The sequence below is a fragment of the Marmota monax genome, unplaced genomic scaffold, assembly GCF_021218885.2.
Source record: "Marmota monax isolate L192 unplaced genomic scaffold, Marmota_monax_Labrador192_F-V1.1 WCK01_AAM20220418_F8-fsc00041, whole genome shotgun sequence".
Lineage (NCBI taxonomy): Eukaryota > Metazoa > Chordata > Mammalia > Rodentia > Sciuridae > Marmota > Marmota monax.
The window spans coordinates 10906018-10921420 of record NW_026695238.1 but is presented as its reverse complement, the minus strand read 5'-3'; positions in this window follow the sequence as shown (position 1 = coordinate 10921420).

The following is a 15403-nucleotide window of genomic DNA, read 5'->3' as shown; positions in this document are numbered from 1 at the left end:
CAAGGTGAGACTCCCTGCCCCACTCCTCCCTGACGAACTACACAGGGTAGAATAAAGAAAATGAGCTGTGGGCGGAGGATGTGGCTCGGTGGTAAAGTGCTTGCCTGGTATGCATGAGGCCCTGGGTTCAAATCCCCAAGGAAAGAAAAGAAGAAAGAAAGAGAGAAAGAAAGAAAGAGAGAGAGAGAGAGAGAGAGAGAGAGAGAAAGAAAGAGAGAGAGAGAGAGAGAGAGAAAGAAAGAAAGAAAGAGAAAGAAAGAAAGAAAATGAGCTTTAGTGTCATAGACTGGGTTTGAATCCTAGCCTCACCATACAACGGCTGAGAAACTCTCTCTCCCAACCTCAGTTTGCTATAGGAAATGGGTGGGTAACACCAGCACTTGCTCTTAGCCTTGTTGTAAGTACTAAATTCAATGATGCTCACTGCCCTGGTCCCTGTTTCTGGGTGACCAATTAATCCATTTGCCCTGTTGCCCCACCTGCCCGTGTTGGATCACACACTACCTCTCCAAGCCAGAAACATCACTCTTGGATTCTTCTCAAGTCCACTAACTTAGCAATTAGTCCCAGCACTATCTTTAAACATTTCTCAAATTTCTCCATTGCACTGTATTTCAGGACCCCATGTGAATCCCTGATCACAACAATGGCTTCTTGTCTAGTCTTTCTTCCCCAGGACTCAACTCCTTCCAATCCATTCTTCCTGTGCTGTCAGACTGGTATGTTCTATAAAGCATGCCACTCTCCCCCAGAATCCTTCAGACTCTTCCGTAGTGCAGAGCATAAGTCCAAACACTTGAGCGAGCTCTTGTCCAACCTGGACCTTCCTCACCTCTGCGCCTCAACTTCCACCACACTTTGCTCTCCATTCCTGGATGTTCATGCTTCCTCTGGTCTTTGCTCATAATTGCCCCTGGGTGAAATAGCTCTCCTCAGTCAGCCCTGACTCACCCTCATTCCAAAGCTTTTAAAGCATTCACCTTCATGACTAGATCTTGTCACCTCCTGCATGAGGCTTTGTATGCCCTTTCACCCCACCCAAATCCTGAACAGGGTACCCTGCCTGCATTTCCAAGAACCCTAGGATGCTCTCAGCTGTGGCACTTGTTGCACTACACAGGGTGTCATTTACTTGCTCGTCTTCCCCATTAGGCTGTGGACACCGCAGGGCCAGGAGGCTTTACCTACCATCCTCCATTCTCAGCATCCAGCCAGTGCGTACAATGTGTGCAGATTCCCTCTGGAGCCTGAATAGATAGAGATACATCAGCTGTACAGAACAGAAAAAAATGGTGGTGGTGGTGGTGTTTGTGTGTATGCGTGTGTGTGTCTGTGTAGAATTTTATTTATCTCCTGTTCATCAATAATAATAGCAAAATCATATGTTATCTAATACTAAAGAAACAAGTATTAATGGAGCTCAGAGTCCTTCTATCTTCCCTGGGTAAGTTGACGTGGGGGAGGCTTAACAGGAAAGGAGGGAATTGGGAAAGTCATGTGTTGGGGGCCGCCCTGAACAGGAGCTATGCACACACCTTTAAGTCCTGAGTAAAGAGATACTGGACTGGTATTGGTCTCTGCAATGCAGCTGGACTTTACCTCACCTCAGATAAGAAAGGTGCAGCTCTGGGAGTGAACACCACCTGATGGGGTTAATTATACACACTTGTTGTTGTAATCCTACCTTTTTGCCCTCTTTTGGATGGAATGTTCCATGGATTAACTCCCCCCATTAATAAAACCCGGGTTCGAGATATGCTCCCTCTCTTTCTTGCCTGCCTTGCCCTCCTTGGGGGAGCTGTGGCTGAGGAGTGGTCACTGAACCCAAAGAAAAAGGTATTTTCTGTGTCTGTGTCTTTATTCAGTCAGCCCAAAGTCACTTGGAGTGACCCTCATTGATTTAGTCACGTGTCCCCACAGTCATGCCACCTCTAAATGGCCTTGAGTAGATTCAAGAGGTATAAGGAATATGACTTGGAAAATAGCTAAAGTGCTTCCATCTCAGAATGTCTCCGATGCAATCTATGCTGGAATCCAGGTGAATCCAGGAACTTCAGAACACTGCCTTCCAGAGCCAGGCATCAGGAGACACTTAGATCCTCCAGGAACGAGTTGCCGGCTGTCACCTGGCAAGAAGGGCACTCCCAGCCCAGCAGTGAGGAGGGCTGAGAAGGATGAAGCCAGAGTGTGGCTCTTAGGACACGGTATCTAAGAACCGCCTGGCAGGGCGGGAAGGGCCATGTGACAGCACCTGTGTCTCTGAACTTGGGAAGTAAGGAGCGTGGAAGAGGAAATGGAAAAGGAAACAGTTTTAAGCGCTGGGTCTCAGTAAAGTAGAAAAAGAGGTTTGGATGGAGATGTGGGTTTAAAAAAAAAAATCCTGGGATTAAATCATGAGTTACTAGTTGTGATTCTTTGGGTGAGTTTCCTAAGGGCCCCAGCTTTGGTCTCCAGCTATGAAACAAGTCTGATACCACCCCCTCCCAGGGTTGTCATGAGGGATGGAAGCATTCGTGCACACCGGGAGACCAAGGAACTAATGGGCAAAAGGAGACAGAGCCCCTCTGCAGCGTTGCTGGTAGAACTGTGCTAGAAACCAAGCTTTGGACTGACATCAAAGTGGGTGCGGTGGCACATGCCCATAATCCCATAAGCTCAGGAGGCTGAGGCAGGAGGATCACAAGTTTAAAGCCAGCCTCAGGGATTTAGCAAGGCCCTGATCCACTTAGTGAGACTCTGTCTGTCTCAAAATAAAACATAAAAAAGGGCTTGGAATGTGGTTCAGTGAGTAAAGCACCCCTGGGTTCATCCCCAGTACTAAAAAAAAAGAAAGAAAGAAAAACGTTTTAAAAATGGGGGCTCCCCCTCCTGCCTGCTGAGGTGAATTAACCTGCCTTGTTAGCACTGGGGAGTGGCAGTTCCCTTTTCCCTGGGGATGCCTGGTGAGATTTCTGAATGCAATCAGCAGAAGAGATCGGAGGTGAACGGTGAGCACAGGAATCCAGATGAATCCAGAAACTTCAGAACCCCACAGCCGACAGCTCCTGCCCAGGAAAGTTTCCCAGCCTCTTTGGAACTCACTGGGCACCACAGGGCAGAGGCTGCACACCTTCACCTTCCCATTCAGCCCGTTTTTTTCATTCTTAGTGAAGGTTCAAGAAACAAATCCCCCACCAACATCAACCATCCCACCACCCTCATCATGGAGATCTGGGGGAGTCCAAAGACACAGATGCTTCAGGTAAAATAATATTTCAGGGAAGGAGCTTGGGGGTTGTGTCCCCTGTAACAAATGGCAGGGTCCAGGCCCCTGGCCAGCGTTGGGATGAAGGAGGAGTGTGAGACAAAACTGGAATCACAGTGCAGGCAGGAGAGCCAACAGAGCAGTTGATGAAAACACGACCAATGAAGAGCTTTTGATTGTCTTAAGTCATTTTATTAGGAAATATAAAAGAGTGCACATAGACAAAAGCCATAGGAAAGATTGCCCACGGGCAGCAAACATCAAAATGGCCAAATCCAAGTCGGAATATTTAGAGAAGGTGGAACATTTTTGAATAATAACCCATTAGGGTTCCGGCCGGTCTCTGAGTTTACCCAGTTATCTTACCATCAGCTCTTGGGCTTCATGCTTGCTTCACAGTCTGTGGTTTGGGAGAGTTGTGCAGCGTGGACAAAGGAAGATCTCAGAAGGACAAAGCCTGAGCCCCACGCAGCACAAGGGGATAAGCTGGTGACAGGGGAGGGAGAGATTGGAGAGAATCCGGGGAAGTGAGGTCTTACCAACAAGACAGAGTGAGGGTCCTGCGGCCGCCTAGCAGCAGCACTGCTTCTGGCAGCAGCACTTCTGCTGGCAGCAGCCCTTCCCACAGCCGCAGGAGCGACAGCAGGTGCGGCGGCAGCACACCCTGCGGGTGCAGCAGCCACAGCAGCCACAGCAGCCACAGCAGCCACAGCAGCCACCACAGCCACCGCAGCCACCACAGCTACCACAGCTACCACAGCCACAGCTGCCACTGCCACAGCTGCCACAGCCACAGCTGCCGCAGCTACCACAGCTACCGCAGCCACCGCAGCCACCGCAGCCACCACAGCCTCCACAGCCACAGCAACCCATGTTGTCAGTAGAGAGGACTCAGGTGCAGAGAGGAGAGGACTCAGGAGAGGAGAGGGAGGTCTGGAGCCTCTTTCTGCTGGGGGCCCTTAAGTACCAACTCTGGGAGAGGAGAGGATGGGCACATGACCACTTCCTTGTTATTTCAGTTTCTATAGAAAAACCTCAGACTCCTGATTTTCCTACTAGATACCTGAAGTCTCATTAAGTCACTTAAATCAGTTTGGATAAATTTTCCTCTGTCCCACCCACTGGGGATATTTAGCAAAGGAGCTATCCATATGTGCAAGTACAGCCAGTCTTGGACTAGATGTGTCTGCCTTTGATGTTTTCCTTGCTCACTATTATTTTCCAAGGGGAATTCTATATTTCTCTTGACTCCTGTCCAGGGAACATTCCTAGGGATCACTTCAGTAGGAAAAGGCGAACTTAACCTAAAGGAGGTATCTTCCAACATCAGTCACTTCCATCACTGGTCTGAAGTCATGTTCAAAGAGGGAGGCCCTGACCACAAACACTGGACTCATTCAGGGACTTATCCAAGCACCCTCCCTGGGGAAGCCCACAGTCCTCAGGTCCGTCTTCTCGCATGTGAACTTCCCTCTCAATAAATTCTTCTTGCATGAGTCACATTTATAGATCCAGTCTTAATGATAGAGGTGGCCACAAGCAACCAGAGGTGAAGTTTCAGAGGCCCCAGGAAGCTCTACTATCCCCCAAAACACAACCCTCCTCTGACACCTAGTTTGGAAAAGTTAGCTCAGAACTCAGGAAGATGATTGTCTGCCAAGAGGGAATAATCAGTCTTGGGCTTCCCAAAATTTGTTTAGGACAACCCTAGTTTCACAGTATGTTAAACTGTACTTCACAGAAAAGGTTCAAATACCTTTAAGAAATGATTAATTTAAAGAAAGCCGAGGGAGAGGGAAGATGGCGGCGAGGGGAGTGCATTGCCTCCGTGTGCTGCTTCACTGTGTGGGAGTATGACAAGTCAGGACGGCTAAAGGATATCTTGTTAGGAATTTCCAGCAATAGTGGGGTGCTCCGGAACCTGGAGGAAGGATTTCCATCGCACGAGGATCGGCTACGGGGACTCAAACGCGAGAGGTTTGTCGCACGGAGGGTAACACTGCTTATTCAGCAAATCGCCCCGCGGCTAGAGTCTGCAGCGCGCGCTGGGAAACGAGGAGATAGCGACGCAGGGATACAGCGCTGCAGTTTCTGCCAGCCGTGCAAGCACCGTACTCAGGGCTGAATTCTGGGTTCGAGGCGGGGGAAGGAAGCGGTCCATCTCGGTTCTCCACACCAGTCAGACCACAGAGGAGGCCAGCAGCCACCATGTTGGAAAGCTGACGTCACCATCCCTGTTTTCGACTGACCGCAGCTCATTCAGCCATAGAACAGGTAATTTCAGGCTGCCATTCGCCTGCGGCTTGCAGACAGATTGCTAGGGTTCAGTGCCTGGGTGCTTCTTAGAACCTGATCTTATCGGAGCGAACACCGAGCGCGGGGCGGCCGAGTTCCGGCTCCCGGAACCGCCCTGGCCCAGGGCTGCGGAGCCTGCGGAGGCTGCTTCTTGGACCCTGCTCCTATCAGAGCATACACCAAGCACTAAGCGGCCGAATTCCGGCTCCCGGAACTGAGCCCGCGGGGACTGCTTCTTGGAGCCTACACTTATAGGAGTTTACACCGAGCACGGAGAGGCCGAGTTCCGGCTCCCGGAACTTCCCTGGCCCAGGGCTAGAAGCCCGCGGAAACTGCTTCTCGGTCCGGGTCCTGCTGAGGGCCGGTCAGGACTCACCCGTTGCTTTGGTTGCCCGGCAAGGAGAACGAAAGGCTGCCATTCGCATAGGATACCAACATGGCAGAGATCTGATGTCATCAGAAAGCGGCGGAGGAGAGAACTTCATCAATACCAGCGGCGACAGAAACAGTTGGTCTCCTGGTAGGGGGGTGAGGCACAGACACCCGAGTCTCCTCAATTTGTCCTCGAGCCAGAGGGGAGGAGCCGGGCCGCCGCCAGCGCACAGAGCAGGCCCAGCGGCTCGCCAGCGTGGTGACCGCGTGACCCCAATTGGAGAGGGGGCGGAGTGGAGCCGCCACCCGCACCTGCAAGGTGGGCAGACCCACCACCCAGTGGTACATGGGTGTGGTAGGAGGGGCAGGGCAGAGCCGCCATTCACGCTTGCAAGGTAAACAGACCTGTGACAGCCTGGCGGGTCAGGCCCAGTGGCCTGCCAGTGTGGTACACACGTCACCCCAACTGGAGTAGGGGCAGAGCAGATCCTTCTCCCACGCCCGGATCAGGCCCTGCCGGTGTGGTGGCCACGTGACCCCAATTGGAGCGGGGGCGGAGCGAAACCGCCACCCGTGCCCGCAGGGTGAGCAGACCTGTGACCAACCTGCAGATCAGGCCCAGGGGTCCGCAGGCGTGGTAGGAGGGGCAGGGCAGATCCGCCGCCCGCGCCTCCAAGGTAGGCAGACCTGCTACAGACCGGCAGATCAGGCCCAGGAGCCTGCCAGCGTGGTACACACACCACCCTAATTGGAGTAGGGGCAGAGCAGAGTCGCCGCCCGTGCCAGGAACAGGCCCAGCGTCCTGCAGGCGGGGTAGTCACGACACCCCAATTGGAGTAGGGGCAGAGCAGAGCCTCCACCCGTGCCCGAAAGGTGGGCAGATCTGCGACCGACCAACGGGACAGGCCCAGTGGCCTGCCGGTACGACAGACACGTCACCCCATTTGGAGTAGGGGCAGAGTAGAGCCGCCGCCCGCGCCTGCAGGGTAGGCAAACCTGCAACCGACCGGCGGATCAGGCCCGGTGGCCTGCCGGCATGGTACACTCGTCACCCCAATTGGAGTAGGGGCAGAACAGAGCCGCCGCCAGCACCCAGAACAGGCCCAGTGACCTGCCGGCGTGGTAGCCACGACACCCCAATTGGAATAAGGAGAGAGCAGAGCCGCCGCCCGCGCCTGCAGGAAAGATACGCAAGCAGTATGAAAAGACGAGGAAAGAAAGGACCACAAGCAATGCAGGTCAACGCAACTTTAGAAGAGGTAACAGCTGCAGCAGATGGAATGTCAGATAAAGAATTCAGGATATACATGCTTCAGATGATCTGGAGTATCAAGGAAGACATTAGACAGCAAAATCAGACAATGAAAGATCACTTCGACAACGAATTACGCAAACAAATCCAGGAAGCAAAGGATCAACTATACAGGGAGATAGAGGTTATAAAAAACAAACAAACAGAAATCCTAGAAATGCAGGAAGCAATAAACCAACTTAAAAACTCAATGGAGAATACTACCAGCAGAGTAGAACACTTAGAAGATAGAACATCAGACAATGAAGACAAAGTATTTCAACTGGAAAAGAACATAGACAGCTCAGCAAGACTGTTAAGAAACCATGAGCAGAACATCCAAGAAATATGGGATAACATTAAGAGACCAAACTTAAGAGTCATTGGGATACAGGAAGGTACAGAGCTCCAAACCAAAGGAATGAGCAGTCTATTCAATGAAATAATACGAGAAAACTTCCCAGACTTGAAGAATGAGACAGAATCCCAAATCCTAGAAGCCTACAGGACGCCGAATGTGCAAAATCATAAGAGATCCACACCTAGACACATTATAATGAAGATGCCCAACATACAGAATAAGGAGAGAATTTTAAAAGCTACAAGAGAAAGGAAGCAGATTACATTTAGGGGTAAGCCAATCAGGATAACAGCTGATCTTTCAACACAGACTCTGAAAGCTAGAAGATCCTGGAATAACATATTTCAAACACTGAAAGAAAATGGGTTCCAACCAAGAATTGTGTATCCAGCAAAATTAAGCTTCAGGATGGAAGATGAAATTAAAACCTTCCACGATAAACAAAAGTTTAAAGAATTCGCAGCTAGAAAACCATCTCTTCAAAACATCCTCGCCAAAACATTACAGGAAGAGGAAATGGAAAATAACAATGAAAACCAACAGTGGGAGGTAGGACAGTAAAGGGGGGGAAAATAATCAAAGAGGAAAACAAACCATGTTTAGTAACAGAAATAAACAAATATGGCTGGAAGAACAATCCATATCTCAATAATAACCCTAAATGTTAATGGCTTAGACTCACCAATTAAGAGACACAGGCTAGTAGAATGGATCACAAAACAAGACCCAACAATATGCTGCCTACAGGAGATGCATTTGATAGGAAAAGACATACATAGGCTGAAGGTGAAAGGTTGGGAAAAATCATATCACTCATATGGACTTCGGAAACAAGCAGGAGTGTCCATACTCATATCAAATAAAATAGATTTCAAGCCAAAGTTAATCAAAAGGGATAAAGAGGGACACTACATACTGCTTAAGGGAACCATACACCAACAAGACATAACAATCATAAATATTTATGCCCCAAACAATGGTGCAGCTATGTTCGTCAAACAAACTCTTCTCAAGTTCAAGAGTCTAATAGACCACCATACCATAATCATGGGAGACTTCAACACACCTCTCTCGCCACTGGACAGATCTTCCAAACAAAAGTTGAATAAGGAAACTATAGAACTCAATAACACAATTAATAACCTAGACCTAATTGACATATATAGAGTATACCACCCAACATCAAGCAGTTACACTTTTTTCTCAGCAGCACATGGATCCTTCTCAAAAATAGATCATATATTATGTCACAGGGCAACTCTTAGACAATATAAAGGAGTAGAGATAATACCATGCATCTTATCTGATCATAATGGAATGAAACTGAAAATCAACGATAAAAGAAGGAAGGAAAAAGCATACATCACTTGGAGAATGAACAATAGGTTACTGAATGATCAATGGGTTATAGAAGACATCAAGGAGGAAATTAAAAAATTCTTAGAGATAAATGAAAACACAGACACAGCATATCGGAATCTATGGGACACATTGAAAGCAGTTCTAAGAGGAAAATTCATTGCTTGGAGTTCATTCCTTAAAAAAAGAAAAAACCAACAAATAAATGATCTCATACTTCATCTCAAAATCCTAGAAAAAGAAGAGCAAAGCAACAGCAAAAGAAGTAGAAGGCAAGAAATAATTAAAATCAGAGCTGAAATTAATGAAATCGAAACAACTGAAAAAATTGACAAAACTAAAAGTTGGTTCTTTGAAAAAATAAACAAAATCGACAGACCCTTAGCAATGCTAGCGAAGAGAAGAAGAGAGAGAACTCAAATTACTAGCATACGGGATGAAAAAGGCAATATCACAACAGACACTTCAGAAATACAGAAGATAATCAAAAACTATTTTGAATCCTTATACTCCAATAAATTAGAAGATAGTGAAGGCATAGATAAATTTCTTAAGTCATATGATCTGCCCAGATTGAGTCAGGAGGATATAGAAAACCTAAACAGACCAATATCAATTGAGGAAATAGAAGAAACCATCAAAAGACTACCAACTAAGAAAAGCCCAGGACCGGATGGGTATACAGCAGAATTTTACAAAACCTTTAAAGAAGAACTAATACCAATACTTTTCAAGCTACTTCAGGAAATAGAAAAAGAGGGAGAACTTCCAAATTCATTCTATGAGGCCAACATCACCCTGATACCTAAACCAGACAAAGACACTTCAAAGAAAGAAAACTACAGACCAATATCTCTAATGAACCTAGATGCAAAAATCCTCAACAAAATTCTGGCAAATCGGATACAAAAACATATCAAAAAAATTGTACACCATGATCAAGTAGGATTCATCCCTGGGATGCAAGGCTGGTTCAATATACGGAAATCAATAAATGTTATTCACCACATCAATAGACTTAAAAATAAGAACCATATGATCATCTCGATAGATGCGGAAAAAGCATTCGACAAAGTACAGCATCCCTTTATGTTCAAAACTCTAGAAAAACTAGGGATAACAGGAACATACCTCAATATTGTAAAAGCAATCTATGCTAAGCCTCAGGCTAGCATCATTCTGAATGGAGAAAAACTGAAGGCATTCCCTCTAAAATCTGGAACAAGACAGGGATGCCCTCTCTCTCCACTTCTGTTCAACATAGTTCTCGAAACACTGGCCAGAGCAATTAGACAGATGAAAGAAATTAAAGGCATAAAAATAGGAAAAGAAGAACTTAAATTATCACTATTTGCAGATGATATGATTCTATACCTAGCAGACCCAAAAGGCTCTACAAAGAAACTATTAGAGCTAATAAATGAATTCAGCAAAGTGGCAGGATATAAAATCAACACGCATAAATCAAAGGCATTCCTGTATATCAGCGACAAATCCTCTGAAATGGAAATGAGGACAACCACTCCATTCAAAATATCTTCAAAAAAAATAAAATACTTGGGAATCAACCTAACAAAAGAGGTGAAAGACTTATACAATGAAAACTACAGAACCCTAGAGAGAGAAATAGAAGAAGATCTTAGAAGATGGAAAAATATACCCTGTTCATGGATAGGCAGAACTAACATCATCAAAATGGCGATATTACCAAAAGTTCTCTATAGGTTTAATGCAATGCCAATCAAAATCCCAACGGCATTTCTTGTAGAAATAGAGAAAGCAATCATGAAATTCATATGGAAAAATAAAAGACCCAGAATAGCAAAAACAATGCTAAGCAGGAAGTGTGAATCAGGTGGTATAGCGATACCAGACTTCAAACTATACTACAGAGCAATAGTAACAAAAACAGCATGGTACTGGTACCAAAACAGGCAGGTGGACCAATGGTACAGAATAGAGGACACAGAAACCAATCCACAAAACTACAACTATCTTATATTTGATAAAGGGGCTAAAAGCATGCAACGGAGGAAGGATAGCATCTTCAACAAATGGTGCTGGGAAAACTGGAAATCCATATGCAACAAAATGAAGCTGAATCCCTTTCTCTCGCCATGCACAAAAGTTAATTCAAAATGGATCAAGGAGCTTGATATCAAATCAGAGACACGCCGTCTGATAGAAGAAAAAGTTGGCTACGATCTATATTCGGTGGGGTCGGGCTCCAAATTCCTCAATAGGACACCCATAGCACAAAAGTTAATAACTAGAATCAACAAATGGGACTTACTCAAACTAAAAAGTTTTTTCTCAGCAAAAGAAACAATAAGAGAGGTAAATAGGGAGCCTACACCCTGGGAACAAATCTTTACTCCTCACACTTCAGATAGAGCCCTAATATCCAGAGTATACAAAGAACTCCAAAAATTAGACAATAAGAGAACAAACAACCCAATCAACAAATGGGCCAAGGACCTGAACAGACACTTCTCAGAGGAGGACATACAGTCAATCAACAAGTACATGAAAAAATGCTCAACATCTCTAGCTGTCAGAGAAATGCAAATCAAAACCACCCTAAGATACCATCTCACTCCAGTAAGATTGGCAGCCATTATGAAGTCAAACAACAACAAGTGCTGGCGAGGATGTGGGGAAAAGGGTACACTTGTACATTGCTGGTGGGACTGCAAATTGGTGCAGCCAATTTGGAAAGCAGTATGGAGATTTCTTGGAAAGCTGGGAATGGAGCCACCATTTGACCCAGCTATTCCCCTTCTTGGTCTATTCCCTAAAGACCTAAAAAGAGCATGCTACAGGGACACTGCTACATCGATGTTCATAGCAGCACAGTTCACAATAGCAAGACTGTGGAACCAACCTAGATGCCCTTCAATAGACGAATGGATAAAAAAAATGTGGCATTTATACACAATGGAGTATTACTCTGCATTAAAAAATGACAAAATCATAGAATTTACAGGGAAATGGATGGCATTAGAGCAGATTATGCTAAGTGAAGCTAGCCAATCCCTAAAAAACAAATGCCAAATGTCTTCTTTGATATAAGGAGAGTAACTAAGATCAGAGTAGGGACGAAGAGCAGGAGAAGAAGATTAACATTTAACAGGGATGAGAGGTGGGAGGGAAAGGGAGAGAGAAGGGAAATTGCATGGTAATGGAAGGAGACCCTCAGGGTTATACAGTGGAGGGGGTAGAGAGAGAGGAGGGGAGGGGAGGGGAGAGGTGGGGAGGGGGGAGGATGGAGGAGGGGAAAGGCAGCGGAGCACAACAGACACTAGTATGGCAATATGTAAATCAATGGATGTGTAACTGATGTGATTCTGCAATCTGTGTATGGGGTGAAGGTGGGAGTTCATAACCCACTTGAATCAAAGTGTGGAATATGATATGTCAAGAAATTTGCAATGTTTTGAACAACCCACAATAAAAAATTAAAAAAATAAAAAATAAAGAAAGCCAAACAGGCTTTTTGACTCTATTCTTCTTAGAGGCCTTATTTGTCACATGCTCTTTGCCTTCCTGAGGGATTGGGGAGGACATGACTCTCCCAAACTTTGGCCTCTGAACTGACTTCCAATCTATAAAGTACACTTCCCTCCCTCCTCAGGGGATCTTGTGCCCAGAGCTGCCCCACGTTCAGATTTTGAAAAACACATTAACACATTTACCATACAGAAAGGGTAGAGAAGCAACTCTCAAACTTTAGCCTCACAAACCCTGTGCTCATAAAAATAATTGAGGTCTCAGATAGCTCTTGTTAATTGGCTGATATTTATACATACTTACTGCGTTTGAAATTAACTCTGTCTGGGCTGGGATTGTGGCTCAGAGGTAGAGCACTCACCTAGCATGTGCAAGGCCCTGGGTTCAATTCTCAGCACCACATAAATATATAAAATAAAGGTATTGTATCCAACTACAACTAAAAAATTTAAAAAAAAGAATCCACTATTAAAGGAGATACACAGGAAAGTTAAAAAAAAAAAAGAAAAGAAATTAACACTGTCTTTTAAAAAAGTATTTAAGAATTAGCCACGGTGGCACACACCTGTAATCCCAGCAGCTTGGGATGCTAAGACAACCTCAGCAGCTGCACGGTGCTAAGCAACTCAGTGAGACCCTGTCTCTAAATAAAACACAAAATGGGGCTGGGGATGTGGCTTAATGGCCGAGTACCCGAGTTTACTTCCTGGTACCAAAAAAAAAAAAAGTAGTTAAGAATTGATTTTAAAATAACAATATAAGCCTATCCCATGCTCACATAAATAATACATTTTGTGAGAAAATGACTATATTTTTTTAAAAAATCAGTGAGTACAGTGGCATTGTTTTATATTTCTGCTTTAATGTCCAGCTAATCAGAGACAGCTGGATTCCCATATCAACTTCTTCAACGAGTCTATTACACTGTGTTCTTTTGATTGTAGGACATGAGGAAAATTCAGTCTCCTACAGATATGGAGTTGGGGAAAAGACTATTATAATAATCTGAGGGCCTCCAGAATTCTTGGGCCACACTTTAAGGACATCTAGGGCAGAGATTGGGAAGCTGATGGTCCTTGACAAAACAAACTACTTTAAAATGTTTCTTATTATTGACGTGCACTCCGACTGTTTAAATCTATATAGGGTGACTACGTGGGATAATGAGATTTAATGCTATTTTTATGGAATTTTGGTTCTTCTATAGTTAAAAAGCTACCCTCGCCTGGGGATGTAGCTCAGTGGTAGAGCACTTGCCTAGCATGCATGAGGCCCTAGGTTGAATCTCCCGCATGGAGAAAGAAAAAGCCACCCCGTGCCGTTATATTTTCCAGTGCTACCTATTTCACTCCTACACAACAATTCAGATTCACCAGTTGGCATTAAATGCCCTCAACAATGTGGCTTCACTTTGCCATCGCAGATTCGTCTCTCACCAGGGCTCCGGAGTAATCTAAGGAAGGCTACATGAGAAGGGAGAGTTTGTGATTAAGACCACTACTGCTGGTAGCTCATAGTTATGGTCGAGTGCTCAGCACCATGCTAAACCCTCAGAAATGAGACAGAGACAGATACAATGAGACAGGCAAGATCCAGCAAAGACACACCAGCCAGCCAAGAACAGCACCCCTGAGTACAGACACCTGGGATGAACTGCGGCAGGTGCAGGGCACACAGCAGACTGCTCCTTCAACACAGGCCTTTGCTTTCACAAAGGAAGCTCGGGACCACACAATCTCAGCTTGATCTCCCTCCCTGCCTCCCTGCGGCCACACCTTCCCTGAAAGCTCTGTCTTCCACTGCCAACCTTCTACTCCTTCTTAAAGATGCAGGTCAATGATGGCTCCAAATGAATTTTATCTTTCTCTCCCCACCCCCTCTGTCTTAGTTGTATCATTAGAAGGAGAGAACAAGGTAGAGAAAATAAGAAGGAAATGGTGTTGGGGTAGAAGAATACAGGAGAGACTAGAGGGAGCTAAGATAAGTCAGTGGCCCCAGAAATGGCATCCATCAGGCACAGTTGCAGCCTCGGTTCTACCCCTTTCTGGCCCACTCACCCCTTTTCTCTCAGCTGCTGGATTCCCCTCTTCCTACAAGAACTACCTCAAAGCTTTCCCCTTTCTTTAGAGGAAGCCTCCTCTTCAACTCTGAGAAGGTGGCACTTCCTACCTTGGTGGAGTTCATAAAATGGCCATGGATCTGCCCAACCCTCCTCTTTGCCTTGGGCTACCAATTGAGATGTGTGAGATTCTGTTCCCCGTTTTTTGCAGCCATCAAAGGCTGTTCCCTCCATCTGTCCCCTCAAAACTACCCTCCCTGGCCTTTTAAATCTCCTTTCTCAGGGGTTTTCTTCTCCTTAACTCCCATCCCCCTTGAGCATCTGTGAGGTGCTGCCCATTCTAGACGCTTCAAATGGAGCAACGAACTCCCCCCGCTTTCTGCACCCTCCTCAACAGCATCAAAACCTACCTCCTACCTTCAAATAGGAGAGCATCTATTAAACCAGGCCCCCTCCCGCTATGGCTGCCTTTTGTCTTTCTTCCTCTTGACAGCCACACTTGCAGGAGGAATTGTCAAAAAGGGGAGGGGGGAGGAAAAGTTTCCTTTAGATCACAGAAATGAGAATGGTGACATTAAAAAATAGAAGCACTGTTAGCATAAATGTGGGTAAGGATGATTAGCAAAGTATGCATAAGACTATGCACAATAAAATGTGTATTTATGTCTTTCAAACATAATTGCTTAGATAGCCACATGCATAAAAATGAAACTAGAATGCTGTTTCTCACCAAATAATAAAAATTAACTCAAAATGGGATTGAAATCTAATTGTAAGACCCAACACTCTGGACCTACTAGAAGAAAACAGGGAAATGCTTCAGAACTTGGTCTTTGAGTGGCAGCTGTCAAGTTCTGGTTTCTTTTTTCTTTTTTTTAAAGGCAATTTTTAAAAAATCTGTTTGTGTTTTTA